We start from the raw sequence: 12,000 nt of genomic DNA on the forward strand, positions 1-12,000 counted from the left end.
AAGGGCTTAAAAGAGAACTCTCCATTTTTCAGATGTTCCTGTAAGCAATCAGAGCACAGCACAAAAGCAGTCTAGTTTTAAGATCTGAACACATTTCATTTCATGTGACAGCCATTTTGCCCCAATTTTAGTTACTGAAAAAGCTCATGCTTAGTCCACTCACCAGCTATGAATGTACCATCAATAAGCCATACTCTGCCCAAAGAAAATATTGACTTGATAATCAGGCTGCTAAAAGGTGGACAAGTAGATATGCTGATTTGCAGATGTCAGTCAAGGTTAGGTATACCTGAGCTTAGATGCTTTCTTATTCCACACAATTCTACACAACTAAGCTGTGCTTAACCCCTTTGAAAAGTTAACTTTCCCATAAAAAGCTAAAATCTTAAAAAAAAAAAAAAATCAGAACTGTTTTTATAATACCAATTAAAGATTTTACGTAAGAAACTTGCTGGTATTTTTGCTAACTAAAGGCAACATTTTTTTACCTCTTAACAGAAAGGGGGGAGAATGTGACATCACCTCCAGAGCTAGAAGAATAAGAATGAGAACTCTAGAAATGAACCATTCTTTCCTCTAAGCTAGTCCTGCAGGATTTGTGTAGATTCCCTTGACAGAAGTACTTTATGTATGTATTTGTGTGTGCTTGTATACAGCTGTTAGTTCATGGAAGGCATGCTTGACCTCTGTACAATGACTGTGTTGCTATTAAAACAGGAATTCTCTTTTCAGGAGATGATTCAGCTAATTCTCAAACACACAGCATCCATATGACAACATTTCTTCTCCTCTCGTTTTTTGTTTATCCTTAGTGGCACTTTTGGCAATACTACTAGCAGTAACTTAAGTGATATGAAATGCTACCAATTGAATATAGTCTTTCTATGTTTTACTCAATACTTTGTATTTTGACTTGATTGGTGAGGCAGACGTAGCTATAAAATCATTCACAAAAATTTCCAGAAAAGGACACTAATTTGAGGTCACTCCACCCCAGACACCCTGAGGCACATTTTCCAGAGACAAGTGGAAATTAGGACACTAGTCTCACCAATGTCATTTGGGAGTCAGCTGCATTACAACCTCCTTTAGCCTAGGAATCATCCTCCATGGATCAGATCTTCAAAGACATTTAGCATTTATAGCTCTCAGTACCTACAGATTAACTAGGTTTGTGAAATGGAAAAATGTGTAACCTTTTTGGAAAATTTGGGTTATATATACATTAGAGTTGTAAAGTATTTAATGGATTATCCAGTTCATCTTCCCCAAAGTTTTGATTCTCTGTTCTTTGTTAGGGCATCTGAAATAGGCATCTGAAATTAGTCTGAAATAGTTGTATAGTCTATTGTTTGTTTTTCTAAAGAACAGGTTAGAAAGGAATGTGTTTCTCCCCCAAAATTCCTACAATCCCCTTTCAATTTACAATTTTAAATCCTCACCTTTACGTTCAATAGCTCATTTTTTAATTGTTTAATAAATAAAAAAAATTCAGCTCATAAAGTTCAAATTCATTCTTTTAATGTGCAAATAATCAGGTTCAAATGATTGACTGCTAACATTCAGTGAGCAGACTCACTGACCTCAAAGGGATTACTTAAAATGTTCATCTGTATCTTTAATGTAAATAAGTTAATTTTTTAAATTGCAAAGCAAAATTATGAAATTCTGAAGTAGCTCATTCAAAATATATAGTTATGCTAAAACTGTCTTTATGAAAAGGTGTGGTTTTATTCTAATTAATACCATGTTTGCCTACACAATTTTAATTTACAATCCTTGACAGTTGTCATTCATAAAAACTTGTAAGAGGAAAACTTGGCTTTTAAATAGTCTGCCAGCAGGTGAATCTGATCTAAAATCTCAGCCCTGCAGCAAAAGCTACCCAGAATTTTAGTCCAAGCACAAAGGAATATTTTTATAGTTAAGGATATTCTGTCAGCTTGCCTTCTGAGTTACAGCTAATGTTGGGAATTTCAAACTGAATCTGAGTTAAGAGGTCAATGAACTGGCAGGGAGACCAATCTGCATTGTTCTGTCTATGGAGACGCACTTAAAAATTAACAGGAATAATGTCTTTGGCAGCTATGAGCAAACACTACATAAGCCAGACAAAGTGGGACAGATTCCATTCTAAGAACCTTTAAAAATGAAAAAAATTATAAACTCACTGAGATGCCATATAACCGTTGCAGGAATTGAAAGACAGCTCTGCAGAATCCTTACAGACATTAACGCATAGCATCATGAATTAGAAAACAATCAGTGAACAGAAGCCTGCCAGAGAATATGAACTGAGCAGAAAAGTACTGAAGCATCATGGACTTGAGAAGATTTATTTGCTTTGCAAGAGAAGGGAAGAAAGAGGAATGAAAATATGATTTTTTTAAAAAACAAAGCTAAAAATACAATAATTTGAAAACTAATCATGGTAATTTCTGGCATGGTGCCTTGTTTTATAGTCATGAATATTTTAATGTCATTGAGAAGTATCATCTTGTGAATATCACTTGGAAATTCTCTGGGTAATAGTCAAATTAAATTCCTTAAATAAAAAATCTAGTAGCAAAATGTATGTACCTAACTAATATATCACTTAGCAAGCTATGCTGAAAAATTTCATATTTTCTATGAATTTAATTTTAAATTCAAGACAATAACCAGCTGCTGTTCAGCAGCACCTTTTGGTTACACTTGTTTCATATTTACGCACTCTATGTGACTCCTTGGGAATCAGATTTATCTGAAACTGCAGTAGGAGAAGATGTAGAGCAGTATAAATTAAAGCAATTTTTACTGTGAGAAGGCCAACCTAAATTTTTTTCCAGTAAATTATCTTCTCTATAATTGGAGTTCTTTCCATATCTTATCATTTGTTCACACATGTACCAATCGGAGTGAAAAGACTGTATGTACAGTACCAGCTTAAGCCTTCGCTGTATTTTGCTTTTGTTCATAATATCAAAGGCAAGGAACTGTAAATATAATTTGCTCAAGATAGTATACAGAGCACACGGAGATTAGGGAATTAACCAGGCATTTCTTGGTATTATTTTTAAACAAGTTCTTTACCTGTTTTTTATGACTGCCTAAGATCATCACATTTTGTTACAGAGTTTAAAGTCTGAGTTTGGGGAACCTGCTTTTTATATATGCAGGCAGGAATGTGCTTGTTATTCGTATTGTGGACCAGATCCTTTACTCTCAAAGTATTTTAAGATTTTTGTACATATTTATCAAATTACAAATTACAAAATTTGTACAAAGTACTGTTGTGACAACATCAGCTACTTCACTCATTTAAGTAAGAAAATGATAAGATTTAGAAAGAGAAAGATGCCTTTAAGTTTCACAGTTTCTTTCTCTACTTGAAGTCAGACAAAAGTCTGATCTGTTTGCTGGCATTCATCCTGTCCATAAGGCTGTGAAAAATTTGATAACTCGTTATACCTTGTTTTCTGATGCACTGGGTCTAGGGTTAAGAGGGTCAGAGATGCAAAACTTTTGGACATTTCATTCAATATTCCTGGCACTGGAGCCACAGAAATCCAGGTTTGTACTTTTTAATGCTAAATCAGATCCTAACTGCCCAAGTAATGGGGTGAAAAATTTTTGTACTGTCTCTCCCACCTGTCCCATGGGTCCCTCTACATATGGATAATAAGGCCCTGTCATTAAAGAAGGTTTAGCATCTATTTTTCAGTAGAGGAGGCAGCGCCAGAATAATTACTGCACTTGCATTGCTATTACTATTAAATATTTGTGCATTTTTTTGACCAAAGTATATGACTTTTTACTGGAAAAGATAAAAATGAAATCGCTCTCCTGAAATAACCTCTCCCATGATCCATGTGCTCATTTGCATTTTTAGGAGAATGTGGTATTAAGAACTTTTATCCTGAATAGTACTTGCATTTCTTCTAGTGTTTAAGTCCTTATGACGGCGTGCTCTGGCAGCTCAGTCACCCATTGTACTGCAGAGTGCTGACATACAGTTTTCTTTAACGAGTAATGAAGAAAGGGTCTCAAAGAACTCTACATCCAGATTTCAGAAATACACAGTAGTTGTTTAAAACCAACTCTGCCATTTTACTGAAGACTCAGATCAATTTATGAATGAGATTCCAGTATGTCAGAAAGAGCAATCTATCAAGAAAAAGAGCTTACACAGCTAGTAAGGCACTTATTAAAATGTAACAGAGCATAATTTCTATGTGCTTTCTTTCCAAATTTAGGATTTATTTTATCAGCCTTCCAGCAGCAGTCGTAAGCTGTCTTTATTTTATCTGATAGTTATTTATTTTCTAATCCTTTTATATAATTAAAGAAACACCATTTTAATTCTGCTACATGTGGAGGAAATGAAGTAAACAAATGCATTATAGACCAGAATCCTTCCTCAGTGCAAAGCAATATTTGATATATTGATTTAATTTAAAAAATTAATTCTGACCATTACTGTAACCAATTGCTCTTTCTAAAAACATCAGACATCAAACAAATGCAAGCTTGAAAAATAAGTCATTTCATAAACCATCAGTATAATGCATGTTTGGGTATTACTTTCTAGACCTGTAGCCAAAGTACTGGGATAACATAACAGGAGCAAATCAAGCTGTGAACTGAAATGTATGGATTAAAATGTAAAATATATAAACAAATACTATTGAGCACTGAATAAAAATTAAAAATCTACCACCTTGACATTTTCTTGTAAAATAATATTGTCATCTTTCTTCTGAAAATATAGTCCTGTAGAAAAGATTAATTAATCTTTTGATTAAGAATCATTATTCACACAGGTATCAAGAGAAGGGTCTCTGCCATAAATGCCATATATGGAAAAATTCTAAACCTTACCACCAATATTTCTTGAATCAAAAATCTTGAGAAGATAGACTGTGATTGAAAAGCTTCTTAATTTATTTTTTAGGCATCACTATCTTTTAATCTACCTTGAAAAGAGATTTTTTGAACAATGAATTTGCAGTTTGCATTTATGTAAAATGACATTTTGAAGAATTGTAACTACACAAATATCTATGTAACAAATAAGCCAGAATGTGTTTTTCTTTCTTATTACATGCATTAAACAAAAAAACATGTAAGTACTAGGTTATTATCTTCACTGTTTTCTATGTTACTTTTACCATCAGTTATGTACCATTCATGAAGATGAGGATTAAACAGAATTAAAATTAATAATCATACATTTGTATAATTCTTAACAGGTATCAGAGCTAGCAAAATGCTTATCAAAAATTGAAATAAATATTCAAATTGAATAAAAATATATTCCCAAGTTTAAATGTCCCATTTCCAACATATACTGATTTAGGTCAGAATGTCATTGTGTATTTAAAGTTCCTGGCAGAGCTGTTCAGTGAACTGCTAGCATTTTAAGAAGGATACTATTGCTCCATCTAGTGAAAAATTTGTAACACATCAGGCTTCAAGTCTGAAGCTGAACAACGTACTTCTTGAATCTACCCGATTCATGTAGCCAGAAAAAGTTATATTAATCCTCGAGTCAAATTCTGTTCATCCCTCTGTTAAAAGAGAGTTTTGATTTTGCAGTACATCACAGGTTTAAGACTTTATTCACAATCTTTTCAGAAAAAAGCCGGAAATGGAAAATTGAACTGTAATAAAAATTACAAGAAATAGATGTAGGAGATGTTCTCCATTCCAAATGACTGAAGCCATCTCAGCGTTCATCCCATCCCTGGTTGCTTCCTTTTGCAATAAAATCCTCTGTGATCGCTATCGTTCATCTAGTATTTCTGCTTTATTCTTCCAGTTGTTCTTGAGAATTTTTAATGACCTTTCCATCCATTGATCCTTTGGTAGAATCCTTCTTCCTTTTCGAGCCCTATTCAAGTTATCCTCACAACTCTCAGTAACAGCCATCTCTCTCAATGTCCTCTTCCCTGTGTTAATATCCCTAAATTTTGCTTTTTCATTTTCCGCAATACACATTCATATCATCTTCACTTACTAAGCAGTGGGAAAGTCAACAGAGATAAAAATACCAGAAAACCATGCCCTCCAGAAAGACAGGGTCTTTTTCTTCCCCAGCTGTTCTATTTCCAGGCAGGTCAGGAAGTAGAAAAAATTGCTCCATGGCTTGTTGATTTTCAAATTAATTTTTGTGTTGCTTGTTCTATACTGAATACTGAAATGAAAAAAACACAACACATTCATTCTGGACCCTATCTAGTATCTCCTATTAATGGAAGGGGTTTTTTGATTTCACGTGTTAAATCACAGCCCTTTTTAGCCCATGTGAAGAGACTTATCTTGCGTTTGTGCAGATTATTTCTACATGATGCATCTACATGTATATTGTCCATTTGTACATAACGTTTGTAGAATGTAAAGTAACATAAAATGCTGTGCAAAACTGGTGCAACAGCTTAGGTTTCATGAGGGAAGAAATAATAGGAGGCCTCTTTTCATTGTCTGGAATACATAGCTGCTCTTTCCCATGGGATAATTGTGTAACAAGGACCCAATGTAGTTAGGAACATGTTACTATCCAGTAGATTTGAAACCAAGTTTAAAGTGACAGCATAATATGAAGACAGCCAAAAGTAAGAATTTATGCTTCTAATTTTATTCTCTTTCATTCTGGATCTGAATACTTAATAAGTTTCACACTTGCAGCTTTTTTCTCAAGTCATAAACAGATCCAATCCATATTATAATTTGAGTTTTATCCTGTGTTCTGGAATCCATTTTCAAGAATATGCATTAAAATAAGTGGTGGTGGCAGCCAGCAAAAGGAAAACAACAAATCATAATAACAATAAGAATGTTCTGCATTTAGTAAATTCCTTATATCAATGTTTAAAAGTGAAGGAGCTCATAAACACCAAAGACCATTATGTCACTAAAAGTAATTATCCATTTGTTCAATGTTTAAACTTGAATTTTGACAATACCTCTTGCTACTTTGAAACAATATTTTTTTCATATAAGGTATTAAATGATATCCAAAAGTTAATATCTTGCAACTCCACCCTTCAAGGAACTACCATTTCAAAGTACAGAAAATCTATTTTTCCAACTCCATTTGTCTTCCAATGAGGTTTGTAATTATCTGCCATAAAAAGACAGCTAGCAGACACCTGGTATGACACATGGGGTAACACCAGTACACTCACAGTCATGTTCTTTGCTTCAGCATGCTTAACTGCTATGTTTATAGAGCAAGAAATAAAGTATCCTTCTGTAATGTCAACAACTTAATGTCATGTTAACAGAACGCTACATTTTGCAGTCATGTACATCATCTGGTTGTTTTTTGAAGTGGATAAATTTGACAGTCAAAAATAAATATTAATGGCCAATTGGCCTACCAGCAAAAAAAAGCTGTAGCAATTTGTATCTGTGTTAGAAATCATTAGGGAATTGAGGAAACCATTCCAATTATGGTCCTCAGAGTGGGGGAGTTGGTACAGTAGAGAACTGTAACTGTGGAGAAGTAATGGACCATTTGCACTTCACATTGAGTTTTTTGACCTTCATATTTTAAAGTTTTATCATCCTTATTTTACTTTCAGGATGTATCACAGATAAAACCTTCATGATACCTGAAGGAATCTCGAGATACCGCCTGTTGAGTGTGAATTTTGTGACAGTTAATGAATAACGCATCATGAAGAAGAGAAAAGGGCGCTCACCTGCATAAAAACTTCTCGGGAAGCAGAGTAAAAATTACAATAACAGAAAAAAGACCTGACACTGTGCAGAGAAAGGCTTAAGGGCCTTAAAGATAAACACAGGATCTGAATTCTTGCCATCCTCATTAGAATTAGCCAGAACTTGAGTCCTGAGCAGAAGGCTGCTGAGTTCATGTGAATGTCAGCCTCCAAAAGTAAGAGTTATTCACACCAAAGTAGCCCAATTTTCTAAGTGAGTGTATAAATTTTGTAAAATTCCAGCTTCACTTCTGAAAGCATTCCAGAGCTTTGTTAATTCTCTCAAATCTGCTTTTCTCTAGGTTTACATCTACTGATAATGATTTTCTCCTGGCTCCTCTCCACAGACTTACCATTCTAAGTCTCTGATGAAATCCTTCTTAGTATGCTGCCATGTAATTCCCTGAACAAAGACCAAAACCCCAAAAGCCTTGTTGACCTAAAAGCTGCTAGATTATCTTTTGAAGGCAAGGGAGGGGAAAAAGGAAGCTCTTTGATATTTTATAGCATCAGTGAGTGCTATTTGTGAACCCAATATCAAAATAACACGTCTAACAAGGAACAGGAGGAAAAGGTGCATTTTGTGTAAATTCAATCGAAAGAATTGGTGCTAATAATGCCAAGTGGTGCTAATAACACCAAGTTCACAGGTTCAATCCCTGCTTACTGCAGGGGTGTTGGGCTCGATGACCTCTCAAGGTCCCTTCCAACCCAAAGCATTCTATGATTCTATGATTCTATGATAATCACGTGATAGGAAAGTTGGGGGAGCATAATTGCTGTGAAGACTCTCAGCAAAGACAGTGTAAATTGGCTGGGAGGCAGGCTAGCACTGGGTGTGTCAGCTAGGTACAAGCTGTTGTTGGCACAAGATTATTGCCTCCTGTGCATAAGGGCTTAGCTATCAATAAGATCTGCATGGGAATGCACCTTTATCACGCTTTAAAAATAGCTAGAAAGCATGGCAGCTGGATTGTGCCTATACAGGTATAGCCTATCATCATTCTCAACTTTCATATACTTTATGAAAATGTAATACATATATAGTATATTATTTATTTAATACATTTTATTTTTTAAGAAGTCACAGATACAACTTCACTTGGGCTGTTTCTTCATGGCTGAGAGCAGTTCAGCAAAGCTCAGAAACTGCGACAAACATAATTGTGTTAGCTGTAGTTGAGCTACACGTCTGCTACCCATGCTAGCACACTTGTAGCTACTTAGACTGCTAGGGTCCATGGGGTATCTAATTGTGTTTGACATTCAGCTTACAAGAGTTGCAGGTACTCAGCACCTCAGAAAGGTTAAATCTCAGTTTACATATTGCAATCAGAATTGTCCAACTATTATTTCAGAAAATGACGGATTTCAACAGACCATATTTTGGAAAGAATTTTAGGAATGTGCCACACCCATCAGAAATTTACAGCAGAACATTCCAGAATTTACAAAGTTTAAGGAGTTTTGATGTCGTTGGCTTTCAGTGCCAGTACAAAGATATGTAACAAAACAAAAAAAACCACTAGAAACATTCCATCGCAGAAGTCTCTAGATTGGTTTAGATACTATTAAATTGCATTAGAAAATTAAAATAGTTTTGATCTGAATAGTGCATACAGCTCATAACAATTTTTACCTAGCTCATCTAAAAAAAATCCTTTTTTTTTTTTATTGGGGGGGGGGGGGAGGGGATGGGAACACCTGAAAGAACAGGTTATATTTTTTAAAATACTTCTGATTTATAAACAAGGGAGGTGCATTTTCCACTGACAGGATAGGAAGTATAGAGCCAGTGTTAGGTCAAAAATCTCTCACATCCAAATAAAAAGGGTCAATATATACACAGATGAAGAAATCTGTTTCACCCACACATTGAAGCAGCGCTATGTAGTGATAACAGTGAATCTGGCACACATAATGCTAATTATATGCGTAAGCAATTGCACAATGAAGACTTGAATTAATTTTGTTTCTGGATAAGCAAAACCACAATTTAAGCAGAGATCTGCCTGGCCAAAGCTGTTATAAATAGACTTCTAAATGAGATTCCCAGATGAATAAAATAGCAACTTTAAGTACTTCTACTGAAAAAAAAGAGTAACTTTGAATTCATGTGATTTAGGGTCAACACTCCACTGGTATATCACCACTTACTCACTCTTCTGCTGATTTTTTGTCATTTGTCCTTCATTATTAACCTCATGACTAGGAGCTGTCAACACTGTTAAAAAAAGAAAAAAAGAGGAAGCTCAGAGAAAATCTGTGGTTATAGCAAAAATACAGGTAAAACAAATATTTTGTTTGTCACTTCTGAGTGACAAGTATATGTGCTTTTTATTGTTAGCTTTAGATTAGCTGAAAACAAATTAAAAACCCCAGAACTTTTTTCACATTTCAAGTTTCTTTCTTTCAGTGGAGGTGAAAAAAAAAAAAAATGAAGAAAGGTGGTTTACATCAGTGTTATGATGACCTCTTGTGGTTAAATAATATATACATTTTATTTCACAGTTTCTCAAAAACTGTCAGTATCAAACGCTAAATTCTGCTCTTAGATCAGTTTTGTGTTGCTAATTCTGCCTAACTGAATTCACTTCACCTCCCAAACATGCTATCAGTATGTTTAGCTCACTACTAAAAAATTCTTTTAAAAATATCTCAACCTTTGCACTCCACAAACTTAACAGGTGAGAATATCGTATTTTCTCACATGATTATTTGTTAAAGCCAAGTCACAGCTCTATATAAATAAATTCATTAATATAAAGAACTGTATTTTTTTAAAAAAATTACCTCCTACAAAATGTTAAAGAAATCAGATGGTACTAGCCACTCATTTTAAGAAATTAGAACAACAGATATTGAACGTGATATTGATAGTATTACAACAATAGATACTGAACATATATATATTTATACAAGATTCTAGTGCATTAGCTAATTATATGTATCATGTCTAAATTGCTGCTCAGGCTGTCTCCTTTCACCATTTTTTCTTGTAACAGAAATCAGAGAACTGAGCAATTTCTGATGTTCTTGAATGCAGTCTATTAACCTGGATCTGACACCTTATCCCTTAATATATAAAAATCACTCAAGACTTCAGCCTGATTTTGCAATTTCCTGAAATAATTCAGAATTACACAGATTTCATAAAACAACTTTGCTGAGTGATTATACTTCAAGTGATGGTCCCGACAGTATTTATGGATCTCGTGGTAGCACTTTCTCACTGGAGGATCACCAGTGGTGGTATTTGCACCTGCCAGGCAGTATTCACATGACCCCGCACCTTACTAAATTTAGGATCTATTGCAAAGCCATTTCTGCACTGGCTCTGCTGTCTGAAGTTTTGGAAGCTTGTCGGCAGCACAACCTTGGACTGCCACCAGCTGGGTATGTGCCACATTCTGATATGCTGTGATTGCAGCTGGGGGAGGCCTGAATTCAGCTGCTGCAAGACATTACTTGTTTATGTAGCACACACTTCAGAGATGTGTGGGTTAAAACCAAACATTGTTCTCAGTGTACACAATAAAGTCCCTCATATTATCACCTCTCCTGGTTTCTTTTCCTTGAAAAAATTAATATCAGAGGCTGTTGAGAGAAACAGACTACAACAGTGATGATGACAGCAACAACAACAAAAAAGCACGTTTAAGTTAAAATGTCATTATCTTCATGTGTCAGTAAGGAAGCGCTGACAGTGGTCATGTTTCCTGAAAAATTGCCCTGGCTTTTCAAACATCATCAACAAACTATTTCTAACATCTTTCGTGCATGTGGAGGTTCCGAGCACTGCCAGCATGCAGACTTGGGAGACAAAACCAAATTGTTTGTGTGTGGGAGGGAGCTGTTTTATTTCTCTTGTTTAATAGGCCTAATCTGTCTCATTCTTCTTTATCTGGGTTAACTCTGCAATGCTAAGAACTGACCAACTTCAAACTGTAAGCCTAATTTACAAGGAGCAAACTTCAATACTCAGGCACCATTTGAACTCCCAACTAATTACAGTTTGCATATTTGAGCATGTGATTTTTTTAAATGTCTAAATGCTGTCATTATTTCCCCTGCAGCTGATTACAGGCGTGGTAATAACCAGCCTGAGACAATTTTAATTTGACCCCCCAAGGTGCAGTAGTTATTACGCCCTTGGCGGAGCCTGGCCCGTCAGGTGGCTTGTGGCCACTTCTTGCCCATCAGAGGCTCCTGGCCACCCGGCCAAGAAGCCAGCTAGCTAGTGACCTTCTTCCTAGAGGAGGCAGCAGGTGGCTGCTTGGGCAGCGAACGCCCAAGC

Source organism: Pelecanus crispus, chromosome 2 (genome assembly GCF_030463565.1).
Source record: "Pelecanus crispus isolate bPelCri1 chromosome 2, bPelCri1.pri, whole genome shotgun sequence".
NCBI classification, from domain to species: domain Eukaryota; kingdom Metazoa; phylum Chordata; class Aves; order Pelecaniformes; family Pelecanidae; genus Pelecanus; species Pelecanus crispus.